Source organism: Scyliorhinus torazame, chromosome 20, assembly GCF_047496885.1.
Source record: "Scyliorhinus torazame isolate Kashiwa2021f chromosome 20, sScyTor2.1, whole genome shotgun sequence".
Taxonomy (NCBI): Eukaryota; Metazoa; Chordata; class Chondrichthyes; order Carcharhiniformes; family Scyliorhinidae; genus Scyliorhinus; species Scyliorhinus torazame.
Window position 1 is genome coordinate 97,395,849 of NC_092726.1, and position 18,476 is coordinate 97,414,324.

Sequence of the window (18,476 nt, forward strand, 5' to 3'; positions counted from 1 at the left end):
ACACATTCTCTCTATCTTGCTGTATCTGCCTCTCGCACACTCATTCTCTCTATCTTGCCGTATCTCTCTCACACACACATTCTCTCTATCTTGCTGTTTCTCTCTCTCACACACATTATCTCTATCTTGCTGTATCTCTCTCTCACACACATTCTCTCTATCTTGCTGTGTCTCTCTCACACACATTCTCCCTATCTTGAGGATCTCTCTCACACACACACATTCTCCCTATCTTGAGTATCTCTCTCTTACACACACATTCTATCTTTCTTGCTGTTTCTCTCCCTCACACACATTCTCTCTATCTTGCTGTATCTCTCGCTCACACATTCTCTCTATCTTGCTGTTTCTCTCTCTCACACACATTCACTCTGTCTTGCTGCATCTCTCTCACACACATTCTCTCTATCTTGCTGTATCTCTTCTCACACACATTCTCTCTATCTTGCTGTTTCTCTCTCTCACACACTTTCTCTCTCTCCTGCTGCATCTCTCTCACACACATTCTCTCTATCTTGCTGTATCTCTTCTCTCACACACATTCTCTCTATCTTGTTCTATCTCTCTCTCGCACACACATTCTCTCTATCTTACTGAGTCTCTCTCACACACATTCTCTCTATCTGGCTGTATCTCTCTCTCGCACGCACGTTCTCTCTGTCTTGCTGTATCTCTCTCTCTCTCACACTCATTCTTTCTATCTTGCTGTATCTCTCTCTCTCACTCATTCTCTCTATCTTGCTCTATTTCTCTCACACACATTCTCTCTATCTTGCTGTATCTCTCTCTCACACACATTCTCCCTATCTTGAGTATCTCTCTCTCACACACTCATTCTCTCTGTCTTGCTGTATCTCTCTCACACACACATTCTCTCCATCTTGCTGTATCTCTTTTCACACACAAATTCTCTCTATCTGGTTCTATGTCTCTCTCGCACACACATTCTCTCTATCTTGCTGTATCTCTCTCACACACTTTCTCTCTATCTGGCTGTATCTCTCTCTCGCATACACATTCTCTCTATCTTGCTGTATCTCTCTCACATACACATTCTCTCTATCTTGCTGTGTCTCTCACGCACACATTCTCCCTATCTTGAGTATCTCTCTCTCACACACTCATTCTATCTGTCTTGCTAAATCTCTCTCTCACACACACATTCTCTCTATCTTGCTGTATCTCTCTCTCACACACAATCTCTCTATCTTGCTGTTTCTCTCTCTCACACACATTCTCTCTATCTTGCTGCATCTCTCTCGCACACAAATTCTCTCTATCTTGCTGTGTCACTCTCACACCCACTCTCTCTATCTTGCTGTGTCTCTATCTCGCACACACATTCTCTCTATCTTGCTGCATCTCTCTCACACACACATTCTCTCTATCTTGCTGTGTCTCTCACAGACTCATTCTCTCTATCTTGCTGTGTCTCTCACAGACTCATTCTCTCTATCTTGCTGCTTCTCTCTCGCACACACATTCTCTCGATCTTGCTGTATCTCTCTCTCTCACACCCATTCTCTATATCATGCTTTCTCTACTCTCACACACATTCTCTCTATCTTGCTGTAACTCTCCCTCACACGCATTCTCTCTCTCTTGCTGTATCCCTCTCACACTCATTCTCTATGTAATGCTGTTTCTCTCTCTCTCAAACACATTCTCTCTCTCTTGGTGTATCTCTCACACACACATTCTCACCATCTTGCTGTACCTCTCTCTCACACACATTATCTCTATCTTGCTGTATCTCTCTCTCGCACACACATTCTCTCTATCTTGCTTATCCCTCTCACACACACTCTCTCTATCTTGCTGTATTGCTCTCACACACATTCTCACCATCTTGCTGTATCTCTCTCACACACATTCTCTCTATCTTGCTGTATTGCTCTGACACACATTCTCCCTATCTTGCTGTATCTCTCTCACACATATTCTCTCTAGCTTGCTGTATCTCTCTCTCACACACATTCTCTCTATCTTGCTGTGTCTCTCTCACACACATTCTCCCTATCTTGCTGTATCTCTCTCTCATTCTCACATTCTCTCTATCTTGCTGTATCTCTCTCTCATTCTCACATTCTCTCTATCTTGCTGTATCTCTCTCTCACACACTCATTCTATCTATCTTGCTGTATCTCTCTCTCACACACATTCTCTCTATCTTGCTGTGTCTCTCTCACACACATTCTCCCTATCTTGAGTATCTCTCTCTCACACACACATTCTCTCTATCTTGCTGTATATCTCTCTCATACACATTCTCTCTATCTTGCTGTATCTCTCTCTCTCTCACACATTCTCTCTATCTTGCTGTATCTGCCTCTCGCACACTCATTCTCTCTATCTTGCCGTATCTGTCTCTCACACACATTCTCTCTATCTTGCTGTTTCTCTCTCTCACACACATTATCTCTATCTTGCTGTATCTCTCTCTCACACACATTCTCTCTATCTTGCTGTGTCTCTCTCACACACATTCTCCCTATCTTGAGGATCTCTGTCTCACACACACATTCTCTCTATCTTGCTGTATCTCCATCTCATACACATTCTCTCTATCTTGCTGTATCTCTCTCTCTCTCACACATTCTCTCTATCTTGCTGTATCTCTCTCTCGCACACTCATTCTCTCTATCTTGCTGTATCTCTCTCTCTCACACAATCTCTCTATCTTGCTGTTTCTCTCTCACACACACATTCTCTCTATCTTGCTGCATCTCTCTCGCACACACATTCTCTCTATCTTGCTGTGTCTCTCTCACACCCACTCTCTCTATCTTGCTGTGTATCTATCTCGCACACACATTCTCTCTATCTTGCTGTATCTCTCTCACACTCATTCTCTCTATCTTGCTGTATCTCTCTCTCACACACATTCTCTCTATCTTGCTGTGTCTCTCTCACACACATTCTCTCTATCTTGCTGCATCTCTCTCTCATTCATTCTCTCTAGGTTGCTATATCTCTCTCAAACACTCATTCTCTCTATCTTGCGTATCTCTCTCTCACACTCATTATCGATTTCATGCTGTATCTCTCACTCAGACACATTCTCTCTATCTTGCTGTATCTCTCTCTCACACACTCATTCTCACTATCTTGCTGTATCCCTCTCTCACACACATTATCTCTCTCTTTCTGTGTCTCTCTCACACACACATTTTCTATATTATGCTGTATCTCTCTCTCTCACACACATTCTCTCTATCTTGCTGTGTCTCTCACACACACACTTTCCCTATCTTTCTTATCTCTCTCTCACACACACATTCTCTCTATCTTGCTGCATTTCTTCTCTCTCACACATTCTCTCTATCTTGCTGAATCTCTCTCACACACACATTCTCTCTAACTTGCTGTATCTACCTCTCGCACACACGTTCTCTCTATCTTGCTGTATCTCTCTCTCTCACACTCATTCTCTCTATCATGCTGCATCTCTCACTTACACACATTCTCTCTATCTTGCTGTATCTCTCTCTCACACACACATTCTCTCTATCTTGCTGCATCTCTCTCTCTCACTCAGTCTCCCTATCTTGCTGTATCTCTCTCACACACACATTATCTTTATTTTGCTGTATTTCTCTCTCACACACATTCCCTCTATATTGCTGTAACTCTCTCTCACACATATTCTCCCTATCATGCTTTATCTCCCTCTCACCCTCATTCTCTATATTATGCTGTATCTCGCTCTCTCAATCACATTCTCTCTATCTTGCTGTGTCTCTCACACACACATTCTCCCTATCTTGAGTATTTCTCTCTCACACACTCATTCTCTCTATCTTGCTGTATCTCTCTCTCACCCTCATTCTCTATATTATGCTGTATCGATCTCTCTCAAACACATTCTCTCTTTCTTGCTGTGTCTCTCACACTCACATTCTCCAGATCTTGCTGTATCACACTCTCACACACATTCTCTCCATCTTGCTGTATCTCTCTCTCACCCTCATTCTCTATATTATGCTGTATATCTCTCTCACACAATCTCTCTATCTTGCTGTGTCTCTCACACACACACATTCTCCCTGTCTTGAGTATCTCTCTCTTACACACACATTCTATCTTTCTTGCTGTTTCTCTCTCTCACACACATTCTCTCTATCTTGCTGTATCTCTCGCTCACACATTCTCTCTATCTTGCTGTTTCTCTCTCTCACACACATTCACTCTGTCTTGCTGCATCTCTCTCAAACACATTCTCTCTATCTTGCTGTATCTCTTCTCACACACATTCTCTCTATCTTGCTGTTTCTCTCTCACACACACTTTCTCTCTCTCCTGCTGCATCTCTCTCACACACATTCTCTCTATCTTGTTCTATCTCTCTCTCGCACACACATTCTCTCTATCTTACTGAGTCTCTCTCACACACATTCTATCTATCTGGCTGTATCTCTCGCACGCACGTTCTCTCTGTCTTGCTGTATCTCTCTCTCTCTCACACTCATTCTTTCTATCTTGCTGTATCTCTCTCTCTCACTCATTCTCTCTATCTTGCTCTATTTCTCTCACACACATTCTCTCTATCTTGCTGTATCTCTCTCACACACACATTCTCCCTATCTTGAGTATCTCTCTCTCACACACTCATTCTCTATGTCTTGCTGTATCTCTCTCACACACACATTCTCTCCATCTTGCCGTATCTCTTTTCTCACACACATTCTCTCTATCTGGTTCTATGTCTCTCTCGCACACACATTCTCTCTATCTTGCTGTATCTCTCTCACACACATTCTCTCTATCTGGCTGTATCTCTCTCTCGCATACACATTCTCTCTATCTTGCTGTATCTCTCTCTCATACACATTCTCTCTATCTTGCTGTGTCTCTCACGCACACATTCTCCCTATCTTGAGTATCTCTCTCTCACACACTCATTCTATCTGTCTTGCTAAATCTCTCTCTCACACACACATTCTCTCTATCTTGCTGTATCTCTCTCTCACACACAATCTCTCTATCTTGCTGTTTCTCTCTCTCACACACATTCTCTCTATCTTGCTGCATCTCTCTCGCACACACATTCTCTCTATCTTGCTGTGTCTCTCTCACACCCACTCTCTCTATCTTGCTGTGTCTCTATCTCGCACACACATTCTCTCTATCTTGCTGCATCTCTCTCACACACACATTCTCTCTATCTTGCTGTGTCTCTCACAGACTCATTCTCTCTATCTTGCTGTACATCTCTCTCACACTCATTCTCTCTATCTTGCTCTATTTCTCTCTCACACACATTTTCTCTATCTTGCTGTATCTCTCTCTGTCTCACTCATTCTCTCTATCTTGCTGTATCTCTCTCACACACACATTCTCCCTATCTTGCAGTGTCTCTCGCTCACAAATTCTCCCTGTCTTGAGTATCTCTCTCTCACACACTCATTCTCTCTGTCTTGCTGTATCTCTCTCACACACACATTTGCTCTATCTTGCTGTATCTCTTTTCTCACACACATTCTCCCTATCTTGTTCTATGTCTCTCTCGCACACACATTCTCTCTATCTTGCTGTGTCTCTCTCACACACATTCACTCTATCTGGCTGTATCTCTCTCTCGCATACACGTTCTCTCTGTCTTGCTGTATCTCTTTTCTCACACACATTCTCTCTATCATGTTCTATCTCTCTCTCGCACACACATTCTCTCTATCTTGCTGTGTCTCTCTCACACACATTCTCTCTATCTGGCTGTATCTCTCTCTCTCACACACATTCTCTCTATCTTGCTGTATCTCACTCTCTCACTAATTCTCTCTATCTTGCTGTATCTATCTCTCACACTCATTCTCTCTATCTTGCTGTATCTCTCTCACACACGCATTCTCTCTATCTTGCTGTATCTCTCTCACACACACATTCTCCCTATCTTGAGTATCTCTCTCTCACACACTCATTCTCTCTGTCTTGCTGTATCTCTCTCACACACACATTCTCTCTATCTTGCTGCATCTCTCTCTCTCACTCAGTCTCCCTATCTTGCTGTATCTCTCTCACACACACATTATCTTTATTTTGCTGTATTTCTCTCTCACACACATTCCCTCTATATTGCTGTAACTCTCTCTCACACATATTCTCCCTATCATGCTTTATCTCCCTCTCACCCTCATTCTCTATATTATGCTGTATCTCGCTCTCTCAATCACATTCTCTCTATCTTGCTGTGTCTCTCACACACACATTCTCCCTATCTTGAGTATTTCTCTCTCACACACTCATTCTCTCTATCTTGCTGTATCTCTCTCTCACCCTCATTCTCTATATTATGCTGTATCGATCTCTCTCAAACACATTCTCTCTTTCTTGCTGTGTCTCTCACACTCACATTCTCCAGATCTTGCTGTATCACACTCTCACACACATTCTCTCCATCTTGCTGTATCTCTCTCTCACCCTCATTCTCTATATTATGCTGTATATCTCTCTCACACAATCTCTCTATCTTGCTGTGTCTCTCACACACACACATTCTCCCTGTCTTGAGTATCTCTCTCTTACACACACATTCTATCTTTCTTGCTGTTTCTCTCTCTCACACACATTCTCTCTATCTTGCTGTATCTCTCGCTCACACATTCTCTCTATCTTGCTGTTTCTCTCTCTCACACACATTCACTCTGTCTTGCTGCATCTCTCTCAAACACATTCTCTCTATCTTGCTGTATCTCTTCTCACACACATTCTCTCTATCTTGCTGTTTCTCTCTCACACACACTTTCTCTCTCTCCTGCTGCATCTCTCTCACACACATTCTCTCTATCTTGTTCTATCTCTCTCTCGCACACACATTCTCTCTATCTTACTGAGTCTCTCTCACACACATTCTATCTATCTGGCTGTATCTCTCGCACGCACGTTCTCTCTGTCTTGCTGTATCTCTCTCTCTCTCACACTCATTCTTTCTATCTTGCTGTATCTCTCTCTCTCACTCATTCTCTCTATCTTGCTCTATTTCTCTCACACACATTCTCTCTATCTTGCTGTATCTCTCTCACACACACATTCTCCCTATCTTGAGTATCTCTCTCTCACACACTCATTCTCTATGTCTTGCTGTATCTCTCTCACACACACATTCTCTCCATCTTGCCGTATCTCTTTTCTCACACACATTCTCTCTATCTGGTTCTATGTCTCTCTCGCACACACATTCTCTCTATCTTGCTGTATCTCTCTCACACACATTCTCTCTATCTGGCTGTATCTCTCTCTCGCATACACATTCTCTCTATCTTGCTGTATCTCTCTCTCATACACATTCTCTCTATCTTGCTGTGTCTCTCACGCACACATTCTCCCTATCTTGAGTATCTCTCTCTCACACACTCATTCTATCTGTCTTGCTAAATCTCTCTCTCACACACACATTCTCTCTATCTTGCTGTATCTCTCTCTCACACACAATCTCTCTATCTTGCTGTTTCTCTCTCTCACACACATTCTCTCTATCTTGCTGCATCTCTCTCGCACACACATTCTCTCTATCTTGCTGTGTCTCTCTCACACCCACTCTCTCTATCTTGCTGTGTCTCTATCTCGCACACACATTCTCTCTATCTTGCTGCATCTCTCTCACACACACATTCTCTCTATCTTGCTGTGTCTCTCACAGACTCATTCTCTCTATCTTGCTGTACATCTCTCTCACACTCATTCTCTCTATCTTGCTCTATTTCTCTCTCACACACATTTTCTCTATCTTGCTGTATCTCTCTCTGTCTCACTCATTCTCTCTATCTTGCTGTATCTCTCTCACACACACATTCTCCCTATCTTGCAGTGTCTCTCGCTCACAAATTCTCCCTGTCTTGAGTATCTCTCTCTCACACACTCATTCTCTCTGTCTTGCTGTATCTCTCTCACACACACATTTGCTCTATCTTGCTGTATCTCTTTTCTCACACACATTCTCCCTATCTTGTTCTATGTCTCTCTCGCACACACATTCTCTCTATCTTGCTGTGTCTCTCTCACACACATTCACTCTATCTGGCTGTATCTCTCTCTCGCATACACGTTCTCTCTGTCTTGCTGTATCTCTTTTCTCACACACATTCTCTCTATCATGTTCTATCTCTCTCTCGCACACACATTCTCTCTATCTTGCTGTGTCTCTCTCACACACATTCTCTCTATCTGGCTGTATCTCTCTCTCTCACACACATTCTCTCTATCTTGCTGTATCTCACTCTCTCACTAATTCTCTCTATCTTGCTGTATCTATCTCTCACACTCATTCTCTCTATCTTGCTGTATCTCTCTCACACACGCATTCTCTCTATCTTGCTGTATCTCTCTCACACACACATTCTCCCTATCTTGAGTATCTCTCTCTCACACACTCATTCTCTCTGTCTTGCTGTATCTCTCTCACACACACATTCTCTCCATCTTGCTGTATCTCTTTTCTCACACACATTCTCTCTATCTGGTTCTATGTCTCTCTCGCACACACATTCTCTCTATCTTGCTGTATCTCTCTCACACACATTCTCTCTATCTGGCTGTATCTCTCTCTCGCATACACATTCTCTCTATCTTGCTGTATCTCTCTCTCATACACATTCTCTCTATCTTGCTGTGTCTCTCACGCACACATTCTCCCTATCTTGAGTATCTCTCTCTCACACACTCATTCTATCTGTCTTGCTAAATCTCTCTCTCACACACACATTCTCTCTATCTTGCTGTATCTCTCTCTCACACACAATCTCTCTATCTTGCTGTTTCTCTCTCTCACACACATTCTCTCTATCTTGCTGCATCTCTCTCGCACACACATTCTCTCTATCTTGCTGTGTCTCTCTCACACCCACTCTCTCTATCTTGCTGTGTCTCTATCTCGCACACACATTCTCTCTATCTTGCTGCATCTCTCTCACACACACATTCTCTCTATCTTGCTGTGTCTCTCACAGACTCATTCTCTCTATCTTGCTGTGTCTCTCACAGACTCATTCTCTCTATCTTGCTGCTTCTCTCTCGCACACACATTCTCTCTATCTTGCTGTTTCTCTCTCTTAGACACATTCTCTCTGTCTTGCTGTATCTCTCTCTCTCACACACATTCTCTCTATCTTGCTGTACATCTCTCTCACACTCATTCTCTCTATCTTGCTCTATTTCTCTCTCACACACATTTTCTCTATCTTGCTGTATCTCTCTCTGCCTCACTCATTCTCTCTATCTTGCTGTATCTCTCTCACACACACATTCTCCCTATCTTGCAGTGTCTCTCGCTCACAAATTCTCCCTGTCTTGAGTATCTCTCTCTCACACACTCATTCTCTCTGTCTTGCTGTATCTCTCTCACACACACATTTGCTCTATCTTGCTGTATCTCTCTCTCTCTCACACTCATTCTCTCTATCATGCTGCATCTCTCACTTACACACATTCTCTCTATCTTGCTGTATCTCTCTCTCACACACACATTCTCTCTATCTTGCTGCATCTCTCTCTCTCACTCAGTCTCCCTATCTTGCTGTATCTCTCTCACACACACATTATCTTTATTTTGCTGTATTTCTCTCTCACACATATTCCCTCTATATTGCTGTAAGTCTCTCTCACACATATTCTCCCTATCATGCTTTATCTCCCTCTCACCCTCATTCTCTATATTATGCTGTATCTCGCTCTCTCAATCACATTCTCTCTATCTTGCTGTGTCTCTCACACACACATTCTCCCTATCTTGAGTATTTCTCTCTCACACACTCATTCTCTCTATCTTGCTGTATCTCTCTCTCACCCTCATTCTCTATATTATGCTGTATCGATCTCTCTCAAACACATTCTCTCTTTCTTGCTGTGTCTCTCACACTCACATTCTCCAGATCTTGCTGTATCTCACTCTCACACACATTCTCTCCATCTAGCTGTATCTCTCTCTCACCCTCATTCTCTATATTATGCTGTATATCTCTCTCACACAATCTCTCTATCTTGCTGTGTCTCTCACACACACACATTCTCCCTATCTTGAGTATCTCTCTCTTACACACACATTCTATCTTTCTTGCTGTTTCTCTCTCTCACACACATTCTCTCTATCTTGCTGTATCTCTCGCTCACACATTCTCTCTATCTTGCTGTTTCTCTCTCTCACACACTTTCTCTCTCTCCTGCTGCATCTCTCTCACACACATTCTCTCTATCTTGCTGTATCTCTTCTCTCACACACATTCTCTCTATCTTGTTCTATCTCTCTCTCGCACACACATTCTCTCTATCTTACTGAGTCTCTCTCACACACATTCTATCTATCTGGCTGTATCTCTCTCTCGCACGCACGTTCTCTCTGTCTTGCTGTATCTCTCTCTCTCTCACACTCATTCTTTCTATCTTGCTGTATCTCTCTCTCTCACTCATTCTCTCTATCTTGCTCTATTTCTCTCACACACATTCTCTCTATCTTGCTGTATCTCTCTCACACACACATTCTCCCTATCTTGAGTATCTCTCTCTCACACACTCATTCTCTCTGTCTTGCTGTATCTCTCTCACACACACATTCTCTCCATCTTGCCGTATCTCTTTTCTCACACAAATTCTCTCTATCTGGTTCTATGTCTCTCTCGCACACACATTCTCTCTATCTTGCTGTATCTCTCTCACACACATTCTCTCTATCTGGCTGTATCTCTCTCTCGCATACACATTCTCTCTATCTTGCTGTATCTCTCTCTCATACACATTCTCTCTATCTTGCTGTGTCTCTCACGCACACATTCTCCCTATCTTGAGTATCTCTCTCTCACACACTCATTCTATCTGTCTTGCTAAATCTCTCTCTCACACACACATTCTCTCTATCTTGCTGTATCTCTCTCTCACACACAATCTCTCTATCTTGCTGTTTCTCTCTCTCACACACATTCTCTCTATCTTGCTGCATCTCTCTCGCACACACATTCTCTCTATCTTGCTGTGTCTCTCTCACACCCACTCTCTCTATCTTGCTGTGTCTCTATCTCGCACACACATTCTCTCTATCTTGCTGCATCTCTCTCACACACACATTCTCTCTATCTTGCTGTGTCTCTCACAGACTCGTTCTCTCTATCTTGCTGTGTCTCTCACAGACTCATTCTCTCTATCTTGCTGCTTCTCTCTCGCACACACATTCTCTCGATCTTGCTGTATCTCTCTCTCTCACACCCATTCTCTATATCATGCTTTCTCTACTCTCACATCACATTCTCTCTATCTTGCTGTATCTCTCTCTCTCTCACACATTCTCTCTATCTTGCTGTGTCTCTCAAAGAACAAAGAACAAAGAAATGTACAGCACAGGAACAGGCCCTTCAGCCCTCCAAGCCCGTGCCGACCATACTGCCCGACTAAACTACAATCTTCTACACTTCCTCGGTCCGTATCCTTCTATTCCCATCCTATTCATATATTTGTCAAGATGCCCCTTAAATGTCCCTATCGTCCCTGCCTCCACTACCTCCTCCGGTAGTGAGTTCCAGGCACCCACTACCCTCTGCGTAAAAAACTTGCCTCGTACATCTACTCTAAACTTTGCCCCTCTCACCTGAAACCTATGCCCCCTAGTAATTGACCCCTCTACCCTGGGGAAAAGCCTCTGACTATCCACTCTGTCTATGCCCCTCATAATTTTGTATACCTCTATCAGGTCGCCCCTCAACCTCCTTCGTTCCAGTGAGAACAAACCGAGTTTATTCAATCGCTCCTCATAGCTTATGCCCTCCATACCAGGCAACATTCTGGTAAATCTCTTTTGCACCCTCTTCTGCATCTCTCACACACATTCTCCCTATCTTGAGGATCTCTCTCTCACACACACATTCTCGCTATCTTGCTGTATCTCCATCTCATACACATTCTCTCTACCTTGCTGTATCTCTCTCTCTCTCACACATTCTCTCTATCTTGCTGTATCTCTCTCTCGCACAATCATTCTCTCTATCTTGCTGTATCTCTCTCTCTCACACAATCTCTCTATCTTGCTGTTTCTCTCTCTCACACACATTCTCTCTATCTTGCTGCATCTCTCTCGCACACACATTCTCTCTATCTTGCTGTGTCTCTCTCACACCCACTCTCTCTATCTTGCTGTGTCTCTATCTCGCACACACATTCTCTCTATCTTGCTGCATCTCTCTCACACACACATTCTCTCTATCTTGCTGTGTCTCTCACAGACTCATTCTCTCTATCTTGCTGTGTCTCTCACAGACTCATTCTCTCTATCTTGCTGCTTCTCTCTCGCACACACATTCTCTCTATCTTGCTGTTTCTCTCTCTTACACACATTCTCTCTGTCTTGCTGTATCTCTCTCTCTCTCACACACATTCTCTCTATCTTGCTGTACATCTCTCTCACACTCATTCTCTCTATCTTGCTCTATTTCTCTCTCACACACATTTTCTCTATCTTGCTGTATCTCTCTCTGTCTCACTCATTCTCTCTATCTTGCTGTATCTCTCTCACACACACATTCTCCCTATCTTGCAGTGTCTCTCGCTCACAAATTCTCCCTGTCTTGAGTATCTCTCTCTCACACACTCATTCTCTCTGTCTTGCTGTATCTCTCTCACACACACATTTGCTCTATCTTGCTGTATCTCTTTTCTCACACACATTCTCCCTATCTTGTTCTATGTCTCTCTCGCACACACATTCTCTCTATCTTGCTGTGTCTCTCTCACACACATTCACTCTATCTGGCTGTATCTCTCTCTCGCATACACGTTCTCTCTGTCTTGCTGTATCTCTTTTCTCACACACATTCTCTCTATCATGTTCTATCTCTCTCTCGCACACACATTCTCTCTATCTTGCTGAGTCTCTCTCACACACATTCTCTCTATCTGGCTGTATCTCTCTCTCTCACACACATTCTCTCTATCTTGCTGTATCTCACTCTCTCACTAATTCTCTCTATCTTGCTGTATCTATCTCTCACACTCATTCTCTCTATCCTGCTGTATCTCTCTCACACACGCATTCTCTCGATCTTGCTGTATCTCTCTCTCTCACACTCATTCTCTCTAACTTGCTGTATCTCTCTCACACACATTCTCTCTATCTTGCTGTATTGCTCTCACACACATTCTCTCCATCTTGCTGTAACTCTCTCTCACTCACATTCTCTCTATCTTGCTGCATCTCTCTCGCACACACATTCTCTCTATCTTGCTGTATCTCTCTCTCACACACAATCTCTCTATCTTGCTGTTTCTCTCTCTCACACACATTCTCTCTATCTTGCTGCATCTCTCTCGCACACACATTCTCTCTATCTTGCTGTGTCTCTCTCACACCCACTCTCTCTATCTTGCTGTGTCTCTATCTCGCACACACATTCTCTCTATCTTGCTGCATCTCTCTCACACACACATTCTCTCTATCTTGCTGTGTCTCTCACAGACTCGTTCTCTCTATCTTGCTGTGTCTCTCACAGACTCATTCTCTCTATCTTGCTGCTTCTCTCTCGCACACACATTCTCTCGATCTTGCTGTATCTCTCTCTCTCACACCCATTCTCTATATCATGCTTTCTCTACTCTCACATCACATTCTCTCTATCTTGCTGTATCTCTCTCTCTCTCACACATTCTCTCTATCTTGCTGTGTCTCTCAAAGAACAAAGAACAAAGAAATGTACAGCACAGGAACAGGCCCTTCAGCCCTCCAAGCCCGTGCCGACCATACTGCCCGACTAAACTACAATCTTCTACACTTCCTCGGTCCGTATCCTTCTAATCCCATCCTATTCATATATTTGTCAAGATGCCCCTTAAATGTCCCTATCGTCCCTGCCTCCACTACCTCCTCCGGTAGTGAGTTCCAGGCACCCACTACCCTCTGCGTAAAAAACTTGCCTCGTACATCTACTCTAAACTTTGCCCCTCTCACCTGAAACCTATGCCCCCTAGTAATTGACCCCTCTACCCTGGGGAAAAGCCTCTGACTATCCACTCTGTCTATGCCCCTCATAATTTTGTATACCTCTATCAGGTCGCCCCTCAACCTCCTTCGTTCCAGTGAGAACAAACCGAGTTTATTCAATCGCTCCTCATAGCTTATGCCCTCCATACCAGGCAACATTCTGGTAAATCTCTTTTGCACCCTCTTCTGCATCTCTCACACACATTCTCCCTATCTTGAGGATCTCTCTCTCACACACACATTCTCGCTATCTTGCTGTATCTCCATCTCATACACATTCTCTCTACCTTGCTGTATCTCTCTCTCTCTCACACATTCTCTCTATCTTGCTGTATCTCTCTCTCGCACAATCATTCTCTCTATCTTGCTGTATCTCTCTCTCTCACACAATCTCTCTATCTTGCTGTTTCTCTCTCTCACACACATTCTCTCTATCTTGCTGCATCTCTCTCGCACACACATTCTCTCTATCTTGCTGTGTCTCTCTCACACCCACTCTCTCTATCTTGCTGTGTCTCTATCTCGCACACACATTCTCTCTATCTTGCTGCATCTCTCTCACACACACATTCTCTCTATCTTGCTGTGTCTCTCACAGACTCATTCTCTCTATCTTGCTGTGTCTCTCACAGACTCATTCTCTCTATCTTGCTGCTTCTCTCTCGCACACACATTCTCTCTATCTTGCTGTTTCTCTCTCTTACACACATTCTCTCTGTCTTGCTGTATCTCTCTCTCTCTCACACACATTCTCTCTATCTTGCTGTACATCTCTCTCACACTCATTCTCTCTATCTTGCTCTATTTCTCTCTCACACACATTTTCTCTATCTTGCTGTATCTCTCTCTGTCTCACTCATTCTCTCTATCTTGCTGTATCTCTCTCACACACACATTCTCCCTATCTTGCAGTGTCTCTCGCTCACAAATTCTCCCTGTCTTGAGTATCTCTCTCTCACACACTCATTCTCTCTGTCTTGCTGTATCTCTCTCACACACACATTTGCTCTATCTTGCTGTATCTCTTTTCTCACACACATTCTCCCTATCTTGTTCTATGTCTCTCTCGCACACACATTCTCTCTATCTTGCTGTGTCTCTCTCACACACATTCACTCTATCTGGCTGTATCTCTCTCTCGCATACACGTTCTCTCTGTCTTGCTGTATCTCTTTTCTCACACACATTCTCTCTATCATGTTCTATCTCTCTCTCGCACACACATTCTCTCTATCTTGCTGAGTCTCTCTCACACACATTCTCTCTATCTGGCTGTATCTCTCTCTCTCACACACATTCTCTCTATCTTGCTGTATCTCACTCTCTCACTAATTCTCTCTATCTTGCTGTATCTATCTCTCACACTCATTCTCTCTATCCTGCTGTATCTCTCTCACACACGCATTCTCTCGATCTTGCTGTATCTCTCTCTCTCACACTCATTCTCTCTAACTTGCTGTATCTCTCTCACACACATTCTCTCTATCTTGCTGTATTGCTCTCACACACATTCTCTCCATCTTGCTGTAACTCTCTCTCACTCACATTCTCTCTATCTTGCTGTATCTCTCTCACACACATTTTCCCTATCTTGCTGTATCACTCTCTCTCACACGTTCTCTCTATCTTGCTGTTTCTCTCTCTCACACACACATTCTCTCTATCTTGCTGTTTTGCTCTCACACATATTCTCTCCATCTTTCTGTATCTCTCTCACACACACATTCTCTCTATCTTGCTGTGTCTCTCTCACACATATTCTCTCCATCTGGCTGTATCTCTCTCACACACACATTCTCTCTATCTTGCTGTATCTCTCTCACACACATTCTCTCTATCTTGCTGTATCTCTCTCTAGCACACATTCTCTCAATGTTATTGTATCTCTCTCTCTCACACATTCTCTCTCTCTTGCTGTGTCTCTCACACACACATTCTCTCTATCTTGCTGTATCTCTCTCTCGCACACACATTCTCTCTCTCTTGCTGAATCTCTCTCTCACACACACATTCTCTCTATCTTGTTGTATCTCTTCTCTCACGCACATTCACTCTATCTTGTTGTATCTCTCTCTCGCACACACATTCTCTCTATCTTGCTGTGTCTCTCTCTCACACATTCTCTCCATCTGGCTGTATCTCTCGCACACACGTTCTCTCTGTCTTGCTGTATCTCTCATCCTCTGACACTCATTCTCTCTCTCTTGCTGTATCTCTCTCACACTCATTCTCTATGTAATGCTGTTTCTCTCTCTCTCAAACACATTCTCTCTCTCTTGCTGTATCTCTCTCACACACATTCTCTCTATCTTGCTGTATCTCTCTCTCGCACACACATTCTCTCTATCTTGCTGTACCCCTCTCACACACACTCTCTCTATCTTGCTGTATTGCTCTCACACACATTCTCACCATCTTGCTGTATCTCTCTCACACACATTCTCTCTATCTTGCTGTATTGCTCTGACACACATTCTCCCTATATTGCTGTATCTCTCTCTCACACATTCTCTCTAGCTTGCTGTATCTCTCTCTCACACACATTCTCTCTATCTTGCTGTGTCTCTCTCACACACATTCTCCCTATCTTGCTGTATCTCTCTCTCATTCTCACATTCTCTCTATCTTGCTGTATCTCTCTCTCATTCTCACATTCTCTCTGTCTTGCTGTATCTCTCTCTCACACACTCATTCTATCTATCTTGCTGTATCTCTCTCTCACACACATTCTCTCTATCTTGCTGTGTCTCTCTCACACACATTCTCCCTATCTTGAGTATCTCTCTCTCACACACACATTCTCTCTATCTTGCTGTATCTCTCTCTCATACACATTCTCTCTATCTTGCTGTATCTCTCTCTCACACACATTCTCTCTATCTTGCTGTATCTGCCTCTCGCACACTCATTCTCTCTATCTTGCCATATCTCTCTCTCACACACATTCTCTCTATCTTGCTGTTTCTCTCTCTCACACACATTCTCTCTATCTTGCTGTATCTGTCTCTCACACACATTCTCTCTATCTTGCTGTATCTCTCTCTCGCACACTCATTCTCTCTATCTTGCTGTATCTCTCTCTCACACACATTCTCTCTATCTTGCTGTTTCTCTCTCTTACACACATTCTCTCTGTCTTGCTGTATCTCTCTCTCTCTCACACATTCTCTCTATCTTGCTGTACCTCTCTCTCTCACTCATTCTCTCTATCTTGCTCTATTTCTCTCTCACACACATTTTCTCTATCTTGCTGTATCTCTCTCTGCCTCACTCATTCTCTCTATCTTGCTGTATCTCTCTCACACACAGATTCTCCCTATCTTGCAGTGTCTCTCGCTCACAAATTCTCCCTGTCTTGAGCATCTCTCTCTCACACACTCACTCACTCTGTCTTGCTGTATCTCTCTCACACACACATTTGCTCTATCTTGCTGTATCTCTTTTCTCACACACATTCTCCCTATCTTGTTCTATGTCACTCTCGCACACACATTCTCTCTATCTTGCTGTGTCTCTCTCACACACATTCACTCTATCTGGCCGTATCTCTCTCTCGCATACACGTTCTCTCTGTCTTGCTGTATCTCTTTTCTCACACACATTCTCTCTATCTTGTTCTATCTCTCTCTCGCACACACATTCTCTCTATCTTGCTGTGTCTCTCTCACACATTCTCTCTATCTGGCTGTATCTCTCTCTCTCACACACATTCTCTCTATCTTGCTGTATCTCACTCTCTCACTAATTCTCTCTATCTTGCTGTATCTATCTCTCACACTCATTCTCTCTATCTTGCTGTATCTCTCTCACACACGCATTCTCTCGATCTTGCTGTATCTCTCTCTCTCACACACATTCTCTCTATCTTGCTGTGTCTTTCTCACACACATTCTCCCTATCTTGAGGATCTCTCTCTCACACACACATTCTCTCTATCTTGCTGTATCTCTCTCTCATACACATTCTCTCTATCTTGCTGTACCTCTCTCTCGCACACTCATTCTCTCTATCTTGCTGTATCTCTCTCTCACACACATTCTCTCTATCTTGCTGTTTCTCTCTCTTACACACATTCTCTCTGTCTTGCTGTATCTCTCTCTCTCTCACACATTCTCTCTATCTTGCTGTATCTCTCTCTCGCACACTCATTCTCTCTATCTTGCTGTATCTCTCTCTCACACACATTCTCTCTATCTTGCTGTTTCTCTCTCTTACACACATTCTCTCTGTCTTGCTGTATCTCTCTCTCTCACACACATTCTCTCTATCTTGCTGTACCTCTCTCTCTCACTCATTCTCTCTATCTTGCTCTATTTCTCTCTCACACACATTTTCTCTATCTTGCTGTATCTCTCTCTGCCTCACTCATTCTCTCTATCTTGCTGTATCTCTCTCACACACACATTCTCCCTATCTTGCAGTGTCTCTCGCTCACAAATTCTCCCTGTCTTGAGTATCTCTCTCTCACACACTCATTCTCTCTGTCTTGCTGAATCTCTCTCACACACACATTTGCTCTATCTTGCTG